This window comes from Anguilla anguilla, chromosome 14 (assembly GCF_013347855.1).
Source record: "Anguilla anguilla isolate fAngAng1 chromosome 14, fAngAng1.pri, whole genome shotgun sequence".
In the NCBI taxonomy this organism is placed as follows: domain Eukaryota; kingdom Metazoa; phylum Chordata; class Actinopteri; order Anguilliformes; family Anguillidae; genus Anguilla; species Anguilla anguilla.
This window is the reverse complement of record NC_049214.1, coordinates 34,635,458-34,655,040: the sequence shown is the minus strand read 5'-3', so window position 1 is coordinate 34,655,040 and position 19,583 is coordinate 34,635,458. Positions and strand designations below refer to the sequence as shown.

The 19,583-nt window shown below is 43.3% G+C and overlaps 2 protein-coding genes across 4 annotated transcripts in view; both read right to left on the bottom strand.

Moving 5' to 3' along the window:
* Positions 1-18,237, bottom strand: part of LOC118213038 (iporin-like) — a 37,020-nt gene extending 18,783 nt beyond the window's left edge. The window contains 1 exon segment of the mRNA XM_035391640.1: positions 18,063-18,237. The gene's annotated coding sequence lies outside the window, so the exon portion shown is untranslated.
* Positions 18,238-18,911: 674 nt separating this feature from the next.
* Positions 18,912-19,583, bottom strand: part of atp8b5b (ATPase phospholipid transporting 8B5b) — a 37,305-nt gene continuing 36,633 nt past the window's right edge. For all 3 annotated transcript variants that reach the window (XM_035391757.1, XM_035391758.1, XM_035391759.1), the window contains exon 28: positions 18,912-19,583. This exon is cut by the window's right edge and continues 1,784 nt beyond it. The gene's annotated coding sequence lies outside the window, so the exon portion shown is untranslated.

Sequence of the window (19,583 nt, the reverse complement as noted above, 5' to 3'; positions counted from 1 at the left end):
AACGATGAATACACACCCCTGAAAATCTGAATCATAAATCGGTTTCACACCAAAAACGCTGGCCTCTCTCAGCTGACCCACATTCACTCCAGCAAACCAACACTGGCCTCGGGCCTTTCACACTGAACCTAGAATCTGGACACTGTGATCGGAGCGCAACAGTTCAGGCATTACACACGCACAGACACACACACCACACCACACACACACACACACACACATACAAAAACAGTAAACAAGAACAGAAGTTATACAAAACCAGCACAAAAACAAAAATGGTCCAGAAGCATCCAGACCCAAAAAACCAAGAAACAACATTTCGCAGCTCCATTTAGACCAATCACAGGCCTGCATTTTCCCCTATGCTTTTCTATTATAGGGTACTGCTGAAATAGTGCTGTAAAACAACAGAAGACAGAGTGGCAGCAACATGCCAGCAAGGCCCCCCCCCCCCCCGCCTGCGACCGCATCAGAGCCCTGCGTGCAAAGTGGTTTAAAAACACTTGGCCTCCTCGTCCAAACCGGTGCAGCACCCGTGTCCTCATAACAATCGGGCATAACTCAAGACTCCAATTACCCAGACGCGGAGCCAACGATGCCCCGGTGCCTCTTAAACAGAGAGGCACAACACCCAGGGAGAGGGCACAGGGGCTCCACACCCCGGCAGCTCAGAGAATGCATTTAAATCAAGCCGCAGGGGCAGATCTCAGAACACGGCCTTCAAAAATACCCCCGACACCCTGACAGGAGAACACTCTGCAGGGCTTCTGCAGGTACGGGACACGCTAATGCTGATTCAGCTAAAAAAAAAACGTACATTTCAGGTCTTCCCATCACCCACATATTAATTTCAGAGACAAAAAAAGGAATAGTCCTAATACTTATGATGCAGTGCCTTCACGCAAATTATATTAGCAATTATACACACATCAAACAACAATGGCCACCACTGAGAGAAAAATAAATGATGGGAGTATAGCTGCAGTTATGGCCAAGTACCTCAGTCGATTACAACAAAAAAAAAAAGAATGCTTCTACCTGATCCACCCTCTCAAAGCCTAAAAATCCCAGCAGACCAAGAGGCGGGGAGAATTTGAGACGCCTCTACCACCCTGCCCCCACTCAGAGCACTGTCCCCCTGGCCAGGCTGGGACCTTCCCCAGCCATTACCATTATCATGGAGATCAGCAGCTGGAAGTCACAAAATCAGCATCCCCCAGAGAGGGGAGGGGAGGGGATGGGAGGAGGGGAGCATGGAGACACGGAGGCACCACCGCCCCCTCCCCTCGCCTCCCCTCCCCCACCTGCCAGGGCAGGACACCCAGACCTGCACTCGTCCCCCCGCCGAAACCGGCGGGCCGCCGCGGGCTCCCCCCCGCCAGGCTCTCCCTCCTCACCTGCGCATCCCGCTGCCAGCCCTCTCCTGTCCAATCAGCCGCCACACGGGGAGCCGGAGGAGAGGCACTGCAGAGGCACTGCGCATTCCGCTCCGCGCCGCCAAGCACACGCTCGCACGTATGCGCAGGCACACGTGCAAACTCGCATACGCATGCAAGCATGCATGCACATACGCACGCTTACATTCTGTACACACACAAACACCTATATGTGCCCTTTCTCTCACACACAATAACATACAGTACATGCTCCCTCTTTCTCCCACACACATACACATGTAGTATACACAAACACACACACACACACACACACACACACACATATATGTACTGTACATACACACACACACACACACTTTCTCTACCACACTCACACACACACATACACTCTAACACACACACACATGCATCCTGTCTCACACGCACACTCACACAGATACACAGTCACACACTCTCACTTATCAGTAACACTCACACATGCTGACATACCAAAGCGAATGGACACAGTGAGAGAGCATAGCACGGCTGCTGCTCCCTCCGTTCCCTCTCTCTGCTTTCTCTCCATGTATAACTGCTCTGCCTCCCCTCAGCTCTATAGCAACAGCATCACAGCGCAAACTGAGCATGTCCACAGACCGGAACGTACTAAGGGAGCACACTAGGGAGGGGGGGACAGCTATTTTTTTTCTCTCCTCAAGTACAGGGGGGGATCTATAAACAGAGGGAGCTTCAGAAGAGGCATTCAGAGATCGGGGCTGGAAAAATAAGAAAATATTGCTAATTCAAACAATCTTATGTTATTGAAACTGAATAAAATCGTAACAGTGCACCAAGACTTCACCTCAAAAAAAATTAGGCTCTCTACCGTAGATCTGACTGCGAGTCAAGACATTCCCTTTTTATTATTAATCTACTCATTTTCTTAATTGGCAGAGAGAGCAACAAGCGTAATGACACTGGCAAGTGAGACACCGCAGAGGAATCAAGCTGAAACAATGTCACCTTACAATGTCATTGTGTTCCATCTGCGCGTTTCAGAAATATACTGCACTGTACCACATGTCGGCCACGTCACCATCTCTGCCTGTGATCGCACACATTCTGTGCAGCAGGGAAGCAGCAGCCTGGCTAGTCTTGCCGTCTGATTGGACAGTCCACTCTAAACTGCTGCTGCTTATCTCTGACCCCCCCCCACCCCCAGCCACAATCCACTCTATGCCAGCGCAGACATATACATACATACGTGCACAGATGCACATATGTACACACATACTCAAACGGAGGCATGCAGTCACATACAGACATGCAGACAGACACACAGACACACACATGCACGTACACACACAAGCCTGCACTAACACAGACATAGATCTACACACAAGACACAAACACACAGAGAATTGCTAAAAGCACAAACCAACAAAGACGTGCAAAAAGCATACACATAAACACAGAAAAAAAAAACCACGGACAGTCACACACAAACAAATCCCAACAAAAATACACACACGCACGTGCAGTTCAGACAGTCTGGCACAAACAGTACTGCGTACAGCTGTGGAAATTTACCACACAGCCGAGAAATTCAATTATCATTATTATTTTATCAATCTTTATTCAAAATAAATATGTTCACAAGCACTCATGTATACATTTGAAAATATCAACAATTCCTGACTATAAAGAGCAAGGCTCTTCAGCAGTCACAACAGTCAATCATTAACCTTAATTTATTCACCCAAGAAGCACTCTCTGTTCTCTTAAATCCTTGCATATTTTAGGCTGCAGTGCTGACCTTGGGAAACAGGATGGGAGCAAACGTAAAGAGTGTGTTCAGGGGTGGGGTGGGGGGGTTCTGGGGGGTGTAGGAGTCATTAGCTGGCTGTATTCAGAGAGTCAGTCGGTGAACACTGCTACTGCTCTGAACGGTTTCACAGGGGTCTTTAATGAGCTCCGCATGTCAGGACCTCAGCTTAATGTATCACCTGAAAGACAGTGTTGGCCAGAGCAAACCCGCTGGCTAGAGTGGGTTGTTTTTATGAGGCAGGAGGAAAGAATGCCCCCTACTGACCCACAGACAATTCTGTGAAAGGGTCCTTCCCATGTAGCCAATGAAAACATAGATGCTTGGTTTTATAACCATATTGTTGTACAGAGAATTTGAATATCATGAATTGTGTCACAATATGGACATGGATAATTCAATGAATTATATCCTGACGCTTGTATCAGGATATATATTGTGGCAAGGGGCCGGTTCTGATACACAATCCATTACAAAATTGAGTAACATGAAAGAATTTGATTGCTGTCGCTACCCAATGAAACAGACCTTCAAACAAACTGTGCATCAAACATACTCTGGTTTTAAGATGGTCTACACTGTCCTCAATCAGTTATGTACCATCTGCGACATGTACACCATAAATCAGTGAAAAAAGTTGAGTAAAATAGTCTGAATTTTAATAAAAAATTTGCCACTAAAGTCTCTAAAACAAGTTTCTAAAACATAAATATAACCTGACCGCGAACACTTCATAATCATCATCAAGTTCAACAGTGGAGATATTTTGACTGCTGCATGGTAACCATCCGTTATGTACTGTTTATTTGACTACCCTCGTAATCCATGCAGATTAAGCACAATGACTTTCTGATCTCTTGACGCAAACACCAAAACAACAACAACGTGATTCATCACTCGACCGTCACCGAGCTGGAATGAGCCAGGCCTGTGATGAGAAACAAAGCAATCAGCACTGTGCAATTCTGGGGTAATGAGCAAATTACCATCTGAGCGCTCAGGTAATTACAACTTTCTCCACGACTGAAAGCTCTGTGGCTTGTGAGCGTGCTCGCTGAGCCTGTGAAAGGGAACGGCAAAAGGCAAGCGCGTCAGATGGAGAGGACCGCCCTCTTTATTTATAAGACTGTCGTTCAAGACTCACTGGGGGGATGCACAACCAGGAGCCTGGGAACTGGGCAGCCATTTTGTTTTGTTTCTTACAGCCAGACTCTGGGAGGGACTTAAATTACATAAGAATAGAGACACAGAGCTGCTGTCAGTCTGCCAAGATATTTGTGGAGCACACGCACATACGCACACACGAACACACGCACACGCACACGCACACAAATACGGACACAAACAGGCGCACGTGCAGGCAGGCACAGGCTCATACATGTGGCATACACTCTGTATGAAGAACTGAGACGCACACCACATGCATGTACATGTCTCAATTCTTCATACACACGTACGTACGTATGCGACTGCGCTGCATAGATTAGAGCAGAACACGAGATTGGGGTGGGGAAAGAGTGTGGATCCAGACTGACATGGGGAAAGATCTGGAAGAATGGGAAAATCTTCTCTGGTCACACATGAACGCCATATGTCTCACGGAATCCGCAACAAATTCATCTCCAGCAAAGCTCACATCTGAGCATGCAAACAAGCATGCAACAAAGGGTGATGTCATCCAAGTGATGATGTCACCCAAAGTCAGCTAAAGCTACAACAACATCTGGGAGGGCTTCAGGCTTTCTCCCACTAACAGCTGATTGGAGTTATACTGAAAGGTAGGGCAGCTGTGATCCTGCATCAGGCATCAGCTGCCCTACCTTTCAGTATAACTCCAATTAAACTGTGAACAAGGGCTAAATATATCTCCAGTCAGGGATCAGGTGGCGGAGTTTTGGGGGGGTGAGGGGGGGTTGAGACCAGTATCCAATCACAACTGTGTGTGGACACTTTAATCTAATATCATATTTGCTCTACCCAACCAGTGGTATTAAATTCTTAAAATCCAAAAACAGAGCACATTAAATTAAATATGGAACATAGCCGTCATATCATGGGCCCGATTCTATTTTCAGTCCAGCATTTATGAGATTCTGATTAAAGAGCGAGCTCTTCCGGTGCACAATATGGCAACCCTCCGAACCGACTCTGTCTCAGTTCCACAGGGACAACCTCAAACACCATCACCTGCGAAGACGCTTTGCTTCCTGTCAGTTTTTGGACTGGGACGGGATGCCCTGTTTTTCAGACTCCAGACAGAGCATGTCTGTCCCTCTCCCCCCCTACCCTCCCAGCCAGCATCTGGGTATAATCTGTAAATAATCTCACCAGCGTCTCATGCAGCGGCTGAGAGTGGACTGTGGAAAATTCCCTAAGCCCACCCAACCCCCCCCCCCCCCCCCCGGAACACAACCATCCCTTGGAACAAGCAACATCCTGGTCACCAGGTCTGTATTAATGTACTTCCCACTACTGGCTGTGATGAACTCATCCTTTTCCAGGCTGGATACATCATCTCAGTCTACTGTCAACCTGGGCCAAACACTTTATTTTAAACACTTTAACTGACCAAACACTGGTAAAATTTTACACTTTTTACTCAGTTTTAAACGGGAAATATTTTTTTATCTTTCATCATTTGGTATTTTGGTATATTTGTCCCAGGCCTAGCACAAGAGTAATTACAAATGCCTCGGGGAAGCTGAGGTGAGAATTAATACATAATATTTACCTCATTACTGTTCTCTGTGCACAAATTAAAGTCACGTCTCTAGCAACAAACGAAAAATGATCAACATTAGGATTGTGCTATGTGTTTTACAAAGAGCTATAACAGAAACAAATTTACATGTACATTTAGGGGACACTAAAGATTACAGAATTCTGTCAGGTTTTTTAGGTTTAGGTCAAGCTGTTGTAGCACCTATGTGAGGAATTATTTCATAAAGTCACTGATGACTCATTAATTCCTTCCAAAATTAATAAGCCTTTCACCACCCCACCAAATGCACCAGTGCATTACTGCACTCCGCTATGTGGTCATCGCTGCTGTTCAGCTCTGAATTATTAGGAGAACTGGGCCGTATTCCAACACAGCCCTCCCTTCTCCCGGATCTTTTCATTCAGTAACATTACAGGAAACAATCATTTTTAAAACAAGAGGATCCCAGAATGCATCTGCGCTCATTTGTATAGCATGCAGAGTGTTAGCCGCAGAGCGTTAGCCACACAGCATATTTCCTTGATGAACTTCTTGGGGGAAACTTCAAACAAGGGGAATTAAGAAGGGACAAAGATGGACAGCTAAGGGCTAAAGGGTGTGTGTCAGCGTGTCTCTTATGTATTTTTGTGTGTGTGTGTGTGTGTGTGGTGTGTGTATAGAAACTAGTTTCAACATTGCCAGTTTATTTTGTTATTGAATAAATTATAGGAATGGCCTAAAAGCCATCACTCAAGCTTCACATGAGCTTTGGAGAGAGAGAGAAATGCAAGACACTCAAATACAAAGAAATACTGTATGCACAATACACACACACTCCCACACACACACAGGAACAGGAAGTGAAGGGCGGGTCTTTTTGTACTCTGTCCTTGCCGCTGCCTCCAAGAACATCCTTTGGCTTAAAAAGAGGGAAAGTTTTTTTTATCCCCTTTCCAGGAAAACAGCTGGGGTCACCATGGGAAGTGTTCCTCCGGGAAGAGATTCCAAAAAAGGCCGTTGTGCAGCGTGGCACACCAACTGGACAGAGACAGGCAATGTCTGTCGGCTTGGTGCCTCTACTCAACCGCTATTTTTGGAGCAGTCTCCTCCAAGACATTTGCCATGCAGAAGACATACAAATGAAGACAGTCACGTTTATTCAGATATTCTGTTGGCAAGGTGCCCCTCTCTTCCACACTACCATACCTGCCCTCAGCCATGTCCTTTTCTGTGTTACACACAGTGAGTTGGTCACTGTTGCTGCCCCAAAATGCATTCCCTCCATCACCACCTCTTAAAGCATTCCTGGTGCTGAGGACTCTACGGCTCTCAAACCAACAAAGTGTGTAACATCCCGTAATCCTCCACAGCGGTGCGGCTACGGGAAATGGAACATCATACAGCAGTGCTCAGAGTGTCCGTCCACGAGTCAAAGGCACGCGCTCAGTGCGTTTCCCCAAAAATAAAACAGGAGGGAAAACAGCGCATGGAATGGAATTTAATATCAGCACAAACAAAATAGCCACTGGCAGTTGGCTAGACTGATATAATACCACAGTGTCCCGAGTCAAATGCTGCACTTGTTTGGAATTCAAGTACAGACAGACTGGGACCAAAGCAGCAAGCTCCCGTGGACGAGGGAGAGTAGATCAGTGCTGCTGGACAACAAAAAGAGCCCCCGTCTGCCCAACTGCCTCTGCAATGGAAGACTGACATGCAACCTACAGATTCCTTTAAAAAAACAGAAGCACATCGCAATAACTTAGGCGCTTCACATTTAGGATTGCATGTTTTTTTTGTTGTTGTTTTTTTTGTGAAGGCTGCCATGGCAGAGATGACGGCAGGCATTTTGGAGCTTGGCAAAGCGACACCAGTATTTTGTGCCACTTCCAGTATTTTGTTCTCTAATCTTCTCATCTACAAAACCTCACTGCTGCCAATAAAAACTTGGAATATTTATTCACCTTTTCAAGGTGGCACATAACTGGTCATGGCATCATTCTGGGTGTGGGGTGGGGGTGGGGGCAGCTGGTGGGATTGCCTACCCCCCTCAATGCCATTCTACCAAGGGCCTGGCCCATTTCCTCCTGTTTGACCAATCAACGGCCAGTGTGCGATATGGGGAGAAAGGAGGCCGTATACAGGATAGCAGGGCAGTGAATTCCAACAGCAATGACTTCTTCACCTTCCATATTAATACACATAGAAACCCATCACTCTTGTAATGGCCTCCCCTAAACAGACTATAAACAATATTACCAGTGTGTGAGATTTTGTTCTAATTAATCGTGTATTGACTAACATTAGCTAGCTAGTTAGTGAAGTCAGCAAGCAAAAGCCCATCGCAATAACTTAGGCGCTTCACATTTAGGATTGCATGTTTTTTTTGTTGTTGTTTTTTTTGTGAAGGCTGCCATGGCAGAGATGACGGCAGGCATTTTGGAGCTTGGCAAAGCGACACCAGTATTTTGTGCCACTTCCAGTATTTTGTTCTCTAATCTTCTCATCTACAAAACCTCACTGCTGCCAATAAAAACTTGGAATATTTATTCACCTTTTCAAGGTGGCACATAACTGGTCATGGCATCATTCTGGGTGTGGGGTGGGGGTGGGGGCAGCTGGTGGGATTGCCTACCCCCCTCAATGCCATTCTACCAAGGGCCTGGCCCATTTCCTCCTGTTTGACCAATCAACGGCCAGTGTGCGATATGGGGAGAAAGGAGGCCGTATACAGGATAGCAGGGCAGTGAATTCCAACAGCAATGACTTCTTCACCTTCCATATTAATACACATAGAAACCCATCACTCTTGTAATGGCCTCCCCTAAACAGACTATAAACAATATTACCAGTGTGTGAGATTTTGTTCTAATTAATCGTGTATTGACTAACATTAGCTAGCTAGTTAGTGAAGTCAGCAAGCAAAAGCCTAGCTAGCGTGATGTCAGGTTACTTCAATAACTCATATACTGAAAATAGGTTCTGTAGCAAGTATGGCCAAGGTGAAACATGTCTGTACTTTATTGCTCTGCCTGAAAGTACAAAGCCATTTGTCGGATGAATAACATGGCCTTCTATACTACAACTTCAAATTCAAACAGGATGTAGTGGCAAATAATAATATAATAAATAAACTGCCCTGGCCAGCACAGTCTATGAAAATAAACTGCACTCTATGGTTTATCCCATATATTGAGTGTCCATGTACTGCTGAATGTACGGTTTTTTACCGTTGAGAGTTTTCTAATTTTATTTTATTGCACTTTCACGTAGCCTACATTTGACAAAACAATTTCCTTGTGGAGATTCATATATTTATGTATATTTATATTTGAGTAAAGGCTATATTTCTCTAAGGCTGAGCACTCAACACTTTCATTTTCAAGGAACTAATTTCAAGTAATTCTTAAAACAAAAATAGGGGCTTAAAGCCAGTGCCTGTAGGACAGAGGAGGAAAATCCAGATTCAGACGAGTTTAATTCAACCACAAGCACTTTTCACTTTGTTTTAGCTGGTGCCTCCTGCCAAAAATGCTCAAAGAAAACTGAAATTCTTAAAATTACCAGGAGATTTAAATGCTTTATCCGCTTCCAGTAATTGGTTCTCTTCTATTACACAACCTCGCCACAACTGGACAGCCTATAAAAGCTTAAAATATTTATTAATCTTTAAATTTCAGTGCTGGTTGCATTACCCCTCCTGTTTTTTTCCCCTCCTTTTCTTCTGAGGTTCCAACATAAAAACACCGAATCAATAAATGTAGCTAATAGCGCTGACATAGCCAAGCGTCGCTCAAGGTTACCCCGGGGACAAGGCTCTTATGCCCGGATCAGGGGCTGGATGTTCTCCCAGTGGTGATGCTGCAATTTCCTTCCCTATATACCTGTAATTTCATTAAAGTTGGAAGTCTCACTGACTAGGGCCGCCCGCTTTAGTACTGTAGACCAGCATATATGTGAGGAAATGAAGACCTGCCCCAGGAACAAATAATGGCTACTTAAGTCCAAACCCAATCTAAACCCAATCCAATTAGTGCAACAACAAAAAAATGTGTACAATATGCACAGTGATGGGAGAGGATATACAATCAACCCCTACCAGTGGCAAAGACAGTGAGAAAATGGATTGTGCCCTCTCAGGTTTGTCAAACGATCACCCGCACCCTGCATGTTAAAAAGTGGCCTAAATGTACCTTATGAGAAAGAAGTACTTTAACTTCCTGTCTAAGATCAGTATGTTTCCAGTGGATATTTTAGAGGTTTGATCCAGACCTTAGATTCACCTCCTCCAAAGTGTTAGCTTAATGGATCAGACAGGTCTTCAGCCCGGATCCAATCAGCATTCACCTTTAACGTTGATTCACAAATTAAACTCAGATGTCACAATAATTCACTGCTGAGTTTAGCAAACGCCACAGTTTAGTGACCAAGAAACAAAGAAAATATTGCCTCAAGTCTGAAGCTAAAGGAAAATGTTGGCACAATCCAGGACAAAGATCTGATCTACCGTAACCATAGCGCCAACTTGGAGGGTAACTGTGCTACACACATTAAGGTGAAATCCTATTTTTAGAGCCTTCATTAACAAAACATGACCTACGCACTTGTGATGTCACAAGAATAAATAAAACATGTCAAAAGCATCTCATAAAACGTATCAGTAAACACGCCTTCTCATCTACACTTTAATGTGATTGTTCACTTCCTGGAGTTAAAAAAAAAAAAAACATTACTTCAGTTTAATTTATTTGTTTTTGACTAGCCCAGTTTTAGTGTGTGATGAATCATATTTAAAATATTCATAGAAGTCTATGACGGCATGCCTGCTATAAACTTGGTATAGGAACAAACTTATTTTCAGTTGGAACTATTGACTATGGCACATGCAACCTGAGACGCTGCAACCACGATTTAAAAACTGATACTTATGACGTTATAAAATCGATCTGTTCATACGTACGGCTTCTGGAGGCATAACATCAATGCACAAGCTTTTCTGGAGTTACCTGACGTGCATTTTATTTTTTTATTTTACCACAAACCCGTGATTGCCCTTATAACCACCCACTGTAAAACCAGCAGGTTGCCAGAAACTTCCCAGAATATACAAAATATTTATGAAACGTCCAAAACACACATTTAAAATGGAAATAGTAGGCTATTTTAAAATACTCCTGAAAGTAAACAATCCCTTTAATGTCTTTCTTTTGGTTTGCTGCAGGACAGCAGGTGTCCCCAGGGGACAGTTCTCATGTGGTTTTATAACACCACTAACACTAGCAAATTCTAAATTCTTTCCCAGTTTCCTGAGCTTAAATGTTTATTTTTGCCCACAGTTTGGTCAAAAAAACCAAACTTCACCCCTTCATTATGAAAGATTATTAAAGATTTTGGTTATTTCACCTGCATTTAACACGAGACCGCACAAAAAAACCCCACAAGACTAAACATCTTCATTCTGGAAAAAAAAACCGTTTCAAAAAACCTGCTTCAGTGAGCCTACTGCCCTGCATTACACGAAGACCGCCTTGAGCTATACACGCGACTGGATATGGGCGACTGAATGAAGACAATGATTCACGCATCCCCATCCACTGAGGCAAGAACTCCACTCACGGATTTGACGAAAATGAGAGGTCACAAGACAGTTCCCTTCCAGCACTGCTGGGAAAAAAAACTGGCCCTTATCATTGGCCCAGTCGCCCAGTCGCCCTGCCAGGGGTTAACTCTTCCTCAGGGAGATGGCGAAGTGGGTCAGGAGTAGATGCTGGTGGATGTACTTGAACAGAGGCCTTGCGCAAAGTGGGAGGAGTCAGGATAATATGAAGAAACAGAGAGAACAGAGAGCCTCCTGGGTAGGAGGTATGGGAATACTACACTCCCATAGTAGAGCCCCGTGGCTGCAATCTTTGAGACTGACGTGACGTTGCCTAGCAGAAGCCATTACGCAGATGAAATTACATTTCCTACATTTACATTTACATTGGCACAGACGTATCATGACAAAATCTGAGAGCAAATCCTTCAGATCAGCTGTCCTTTGATACGTCACTGGAGATGGAATAACGTTGATGACGTAAACCAAATCTGACTTTTTTTTCTCCCTTAGCTGCGACTGAGAAAAGTCCGCCATCACAGGACCTGAATCTGCCTTAAAAGTGCTAGTCCATTCAAGTACGTTATGCCTCTCTGCATCCCACAGTTCTTAAGAAGTACAGCTTGGTGGCTATTTAAGGCATCGGGAGATTGATTTGTTCTCAGTTGAAGGCGAAGCATTAGATGAGATCCATGGGCCCACCCAGGCTACAACACGAAAATACAGGCCTCCTGTACTCCCACTGTTAACTTGCCTCAGACAGGTAAAGATCGACATCTCTGCTTTTCACACATCTTTTGAGTTTCACAGCTAGCCAACAGCCCTGCATCTGGGAAGGTTTCAGGCTCTATTCTTCCCCTAGGCAGAAAGTGTACTTTTTCCACAGGGTGTTTCCTGAAGATTTATTGTTTCAGGTATGCGTTAGTGAAAGTCGGAAGGGGAAATAATTCATCAGTGTGGTGCTGGCAAGAGCAAGAGGTTCTGGGCGCCATCCACTGCTGTGCAGTCTCCAGGGAGACAGGGGCAGCCACGATCGGCAGCGAGGGCAGAGGAGGAGGAGACAGGGGGGGCGGGGTTATGGGCAGCTCTGCTAACCCAGGGAGAGTTCGCCACTGGCCTCAGCCACGCGGCAGATGTCAAACCAGCACAAGCCTGACAGGAATCATCAGAAGCAGTGTTGCTTGAGACAAACAAGACAAGGGGGATGGAGAGAGAGGGAGAGAGAGAGAGGGAGAGAGAAAGAGAGAGAGACACACACACACATGTTGCATTAACAGAAATATAGAGCTAGTCTTCTTTAATGTCTGCTGGCCAATCACCTTTGCCAGGGACCTTGCTGGAGGACTCTTCTCATCTGGTCCCGCTCATTTCTTCACTGAGTTGGTCCTGCCACAACGTAGCCCATAACGCTCCGACTGTTCCATCTCCACAGACTGTGCTTTGCTTATTTTTAGGTAGATCACAAAAAGCAGCACAGATTCTGCTTGGATGTTTCAGTACAACTAAACAAGCTGTTTTTTTTACTTTGCAGGCTAGCTGCAGATATCTCAAATAAAAAAATTAACTGAAGCACTTGTCAAAAAGGCCAAGGATCTGTCCAGCACCCTTCTCCCTGGGCGAGTTCATTTTTAAACATAAAAAAGACAGCGGCATCAACCAGAGAGCTGTTCATCTGAAACCATTTTTTCATCGGAGAACTGTTCCCCAGAGAACATTCCCGAGAAATGAGAGCCTAGACTCGCAGACAGGACTCGAGCGAACATGCAGCGTTTCTTTAAAGGCATTCCTGCTTCTCATCCTGAGGCAGTGCTCAGAGAGCAGGAGGAGGAACAAGGCCTCTCTATGTGCTACAGTAAGGCTCAGTTACATAAAGCGCGCTTCAACCCAGATTAAACTCATCAGATTATGCACATCGGCCAACAGCTGCACCAAATCTTCATCCAGAAAGAATGCGTACAAATGTGAGTGCATGAACACATAGGCCGGTGCACATGCACAGTACACACACACGCACACACACATACATACACAGTCCACACTCACGCATTCGCATGTACAGCACATATAGCCTATGCGCACACACACACACGCACACACACACACATACAGTACACACACAAGCATACACATTCAGTAATGATTCTTAGCTCTTCCACAACAAGGGTACAAGTTCTTTAAAGTTCTGGCACTCATCTAATGTATTATTCATTTTCCTAGTAACAAAATGTAGGATCTCCCACTCGTCTTCACATTTCTTACCTAAAACCACAGACCCTTTATACTCACCAAGGTTTTGTGTCTCCCTACCATTAAAGTACCATTGAAAAACTCCCATTTTCCTACTCTGAAAAATTATTAAAAGGAGTGACTGAAGAGAACAATGTAGCAATGACATGCTGGACTGTAAAACGGCTCCAGGACCTCCTGTTACCAACCCAAACCAGCTGTGGTTCAGAAGCAGAGAAGACGAAAGGAACACTGGAGTATCTGGTAAGTCTAATGACATACCAACCAGATTACAAAAGAAGCCATTAAGCTTTTGGTCACTTTAACTTCATATATTTTTAACTTTATTCAAACCAGCCACAATATATGTAGACCTTAATCTGAAGCTTAAACTTTAGCAAATGTTCTCATTAAGTTTTCATCCATTCTCGCAAACTAACATCCATTCATCCTAGCATAGGAGTAATTTACTAGTCTAGGGATCTAAGGTAGGGACATGAAGAGCAAAATAGAGGACTCAGGTAAAGTAAGAGATGGTCATTTTTCATACAGCTGCACATAGCCTAATGCTATACAGAAGCTGGTCCATGACTGTGCTCATGACTATGACAACATACAACAATCTTAGCATGGCACAGGCACAGCATTTACACCACAGGAGCGCAGGGCCTTAAAATCCAGTTTCTAATTCATGCACTGTTTATTTTCTCTGCCGATTACACTCTCTTAGGGGGGATATTTATTAGCATGGGGGCAGTTGCTAGGGAGGCATATCATTGCCATGAAAGAACCTTCCTCGTGACACAGATCCGCTGTTTGTCATTCCGTCTGGTCAGGAGAAATAAAAGGCCAAGTGAGACACCGTCTACTTGAGCTCAGCGTGACAAGTCAGAGGTGTGAGCCTGGCTCACTGGAAATAGCGGCTGGCTCATCGGTCCTCCATGGAACAGCAGACCAGGAAAAACCTGCCGGCCAAACCAACAGAAAACCTCCAGATGGAATCTCCCGCTTGGCTTGGCCCAGGTTGGCCCTGGTTACACTCTTATGACTAAACGTGATGTCATCGTTCAGAGGAGAAGTAAAAAGCCTTCTGTCAAGACCAAATGAAGGCCAGAAGTTGCAGGCTAACAAATTCATAGCTTCGCTCACCAGGCTTACAGTACTATTAGCCTAACTGGGTTGACACTGATATACGATAGTTTCACCCAGCTTCAAGCAATGACGTGTTTTGCTAAAAAAAAATTATAATAATTGAATAAACAAATAATAAAAATTGGTCGTTTTGGTTTTCTGAAGAATCATGATCTCATGAAGGCAGGACTCCAGACAGACCTGGTTGGTGACTGAATCAAACACAACTAATGACCAACAACTAAATGTCGGCTAAAACTGGGAAGAACCAATCAGATTGCAGGAAATGAATCTCAAACTGTAGACCTACCTTCCTTTTTTATAGACATTGGAGAGGAAAGGTATTTGGGGTTGAGATATGCGCACCTCTAAAACATTGTTTTTTACTTTCATATTTACTTAGCTTTACATAGAGATCTATATACCGTTTAATTAGAAGCAACATGCATAGATTACATTACCAGGAAACAAGAAACTGAGCACATCTAAGCTTGTTATATTCTCTACCGTCTAGAGAGTAACTAACACTGTCCATCTTGGACTGGACCACCACAAGTCTCTACCTCTACAAGATGTCCTGGTAAGCTATTGAATGGTAAGCATTAAAAACTAAAAATACACTTTGATATCAGTGCAAAAAATGTAAGGCAACTAATCTGGCACTGGTGTCAGGAAGCATACAACACGTTTAAAGGAATCACATCTGCTCAAAGTTACAACATCATTATGCTGTATTAGAGAAATGAAACCAGCAGCCTCTGTGTTACAAACCTGGTTGGATAACTGTAGTGCCAGACTGCTGGGTCTTACAGACATCGATGTGAAGCTCATGAAAGAAGGATTACTACACAAAAATCTAATTAAATACCCAGGGATACTGTGGTGAAACTGCAAATCACTTTAGGGGGACAAAAAAAACCCTCTCTCCTGGAAAAACTAATATGGATCCAGAGAGGAGAGCAAACAACCCAGGTTACTCAGCATTACAGCCAATCCTCTCTGGATAATACAATAAGAGCATTGAACAGTGATTTATCTTGTGGAGAAATAGGAGATAAGAATCTAATTCCTTTAATGCCATGCAACATAATCTTCAGTGTGATAAATTAATTAGAGGGCACATCAGGGGTCAGACAAACTTGCAGGCCACATTTACCAGACCTTCAGTACTACAAATGCACCTGTACATGACTGTGGAAATGTACACACACACACACACACACACACACACAAGCTTCTGGTATGGGTGCCAGGATAATGTTTGAATGGCGTGCCAAAAGCATTTATGAGTTGTCCATAATGACACCATCGATAGGCTTGGCTCCTAATTCAAATAATCCTTAACTTTGAGGTTCTTAACAATTTGTTGGGGCTTATTTTGTTGGCTGGAAATAGAAATTACACTGACCAACCGCTGGCACAGTGATTCATCGAGAAGGAAATTCTCCAAAGAAGATCAATGCATAATAACATACTTATATGACTTCCAAGGAAATGGGAAAGGAATAACAAGGAAGAAAAAAACCCACAAAATATAGGCTAACTGCCCACAACGCACAGCTGTTATTCTAATAGGGCACTGCGTTTTCATGCTGTGTCTAGAAAACAAGGGTCATTTCATAACATCGGGGGAAGTAGCCTAATTTAAAGCACACACACAACGTTCAGTCTTGAAAAACAAATCAGGGAGAATAAAGCAAAGTCTAAATGCACTTAACGCAGTCCCGCTATACCAGTCACCCACGCCCTGCTCTGGACCACCGAATAGGAATAAAAACATGAGCATTGGCAGGGGTTTACAACACAGTGATTGCATGAACTAGAATAAACGAAAATTTAGCAGATTTGGTACCTACCTGACTCTGTAACTGTCTGTTAAACCATGCAGTCAGGACAGCCAAATGAAGACTCGAGATTGTCAACATCAGGGGCGGGTTACTCTGTGTCTCCAATTCACCCCAGTAAGGAGTTTCAACCCGTTATTAAAATTCCGCAACGAGATAATGACAATTCTTAGGTAAGAGCTCCGGGAGAACTTACTGATCAAACCGGCCCATGCTGTGATTATAAGCTGCATGCAGACGTTCGCACGTTCAACGGCTGACACCTACAAACGCCTGCAAGGACGGCCGGGTTCTGTCATTGTATGATAATCAACGAAATGCTTGTTGGTTGGCGCATATTCGCTTCGCTGAGACTTAATAAGCATTGCAACGGCAATTATTCATCGGCGTGTTACGTTCGATAGCTATCGATATAGCTAGTTACGAAAGCATCATTTTGTGCAGTGTTCTTTAATGCTGGATAAAGTGATGCAACCGAACACAAAATTGTAAATACGAGTCCATAACAGAGGCAGAAAACACAGCGTTTACATCAAAACTCGTGTCCATCTTGACGAGGGATGGACAGGAGAATTCTGAGTCCTTACATGTTCTTATATCGTAGGGTACGCCACGAAATGCACTTCCATTTTATTATTGCAGTGGCCGGTGCAGAAAATAGCAGCATCACCAAGCAAGATTGCTAACGTTAGCTCGAGCTAAAATTCTCCCCAGCAACCGATGAGCATCGTTCCCTCATCAGTGCCAATCATGGAAAACATCGGCTGAGCGAAATGCCTTACGTTAGCAATCGAGCAAGAGTAGTGCAAAAGGCAGACGGAGCCTTATGTTAAGAACCAGTCATCCAGTGAAAAGCAGTAGGCCTAATTATAAATTAATAAAACAATTTCATCCAGCAAGCTACAATGCAAATGGATCTCGCCAGTGCTAAATTCAGATGGCCGTAAACATGACGTTCAGGCTAACAGCAAGCATATAGCTAGAGTCACCATACCCTTAGTTAGCCAATATTAGCGAAGCCAGCGCTGTCTTTCTTGCCTGTAAACCATGCAAATCCTGTTTTTGCAAAAAATGAAAATAAAACTTGAACGTTCAACGAGGGATTTTCTAGCACCATCAACATAAATAAATAAATATAGTTATAATACTGAATACACGAATTGCATTAATTTATGTGCCTGACCAGTGGCAGCAAAATCACGTACAGCACAATGCATTTGAGGGTTTTAAATAACATTTTCTGGCTGTCTCGCTAACGTTAGCAGAGACCGATGATGCAAACGCGACTAGTCTGATATGCAAGAGGCTGATATAGCATAAGAAAAAACAACAGCAACATACAAAAAAACCAACTTACATTTACATTGGGTGTTCGGAAACATGAAGGCTATACTGTCAGGTTTTCAGATTTGAGTAACATCCCCGTTATGCCTTTACTGAAAACAGCGACAGTGAATAGTCCTTGACACTGCAGGGCGCATTTCCCGACGAGCTTTTACAAAGGAGCGAAATTGGGCTGGCCCAGGCCCTGCTGCGTCACAAGGTCTACACCCCTAGCGCAGTACATTGCGATCTTCCCCATTAGAAATGCATATTACATCAAATTATTAAAGTCATTTCATAACGGATTTGCAAATGAGCCAAATTCAATTCTGGTATAACAATATAATCCACGTTTCACACAGCATTCTCTAGAGTCTAAAAAGACTTCAAAACTGTATTAACAGCCTATAAATATTTGAATGAAATTTGCCTAAACTATGAAATGCGGCGAGTCTTTTAGTCGGCCTGGTCAGTTCTGAAGAATCTCAGAATGTCTTTTTTAAATGAATTTAAATGTGTTATTCACAAAGGAAATGTATCCTTTAGCAAACGCAACCCTCTTGGCTTTAGGAAACATTTAGACCTAACTACATTTAAAAGCATGAAATCACTCAAGTAACCTATTTATATAATTTTCTTTCCGCTGTTTCTTGTGATGCAATTATAACATCAATACCAGTCCCTCTACTGTGCTGCTATTGGTTTTAAACAGTATAAAAATATAAATAATTACCGATGTAGCCTGTGTCCTATTTGTATGGGACAAATTGTACGTCTACTATATCCCACATTTAATTGAAATTATTGAAATATATTTAGCTTGCGATTGACATGATTCCAACATATTTCCCAAATAACAGTATGGAAGGAACTGCTCAAATAACCAGGCTATGTTTACAAAAATATCAAGTATTTATTTGGCAGCTTGTTTACTTATCAAAAGTACATACCATGATCACAATTCAATTCAGCATTTAACTCTGATATGTTAGGATACTGAGATTAAAACAAAGCAGACAAAATTATCATTAAGCAGGCAATAGCCTCATACCTACAATTTAAAAGAATCATGCTGCAGCCTTGCATTTTAAGTACAAAATAAAAGGTTGAATCAATATGATGGTCAAATGTGTTTTCCCAAATAAGTTTTCTTTTTACAAAAAACATCATTTGTTATTGTGTTGCACTAGCACAATTGTAATTGTGTGTGTGTGTGTGCGCGCGTGTGTGAGGCTCACATATAACCAGTGAAGTAACACACCCACATTTATGTCTATTGGCTAGTCTTCTTCGACATCTGGGTTAGTGTGAGCCCTCACTTTGAGGAATTTTGTACACTTTATCATTTTGCTGAAGTTATAGGACAGCCCATCCAAAATATGTGGTTTTAGTGCTGCTACAATGTTTACCTTCAGACAATAAGATAATGTTGTATATACAAAATAGTTTAGATCTCCCTGTACATAATATATATGATATTATGAATTATAGAATGAAGCAACACTGTACATTCAATATTGTTTTCTCCCACTGAGATTTAAGACTTTCCTCTTCTGCTTGT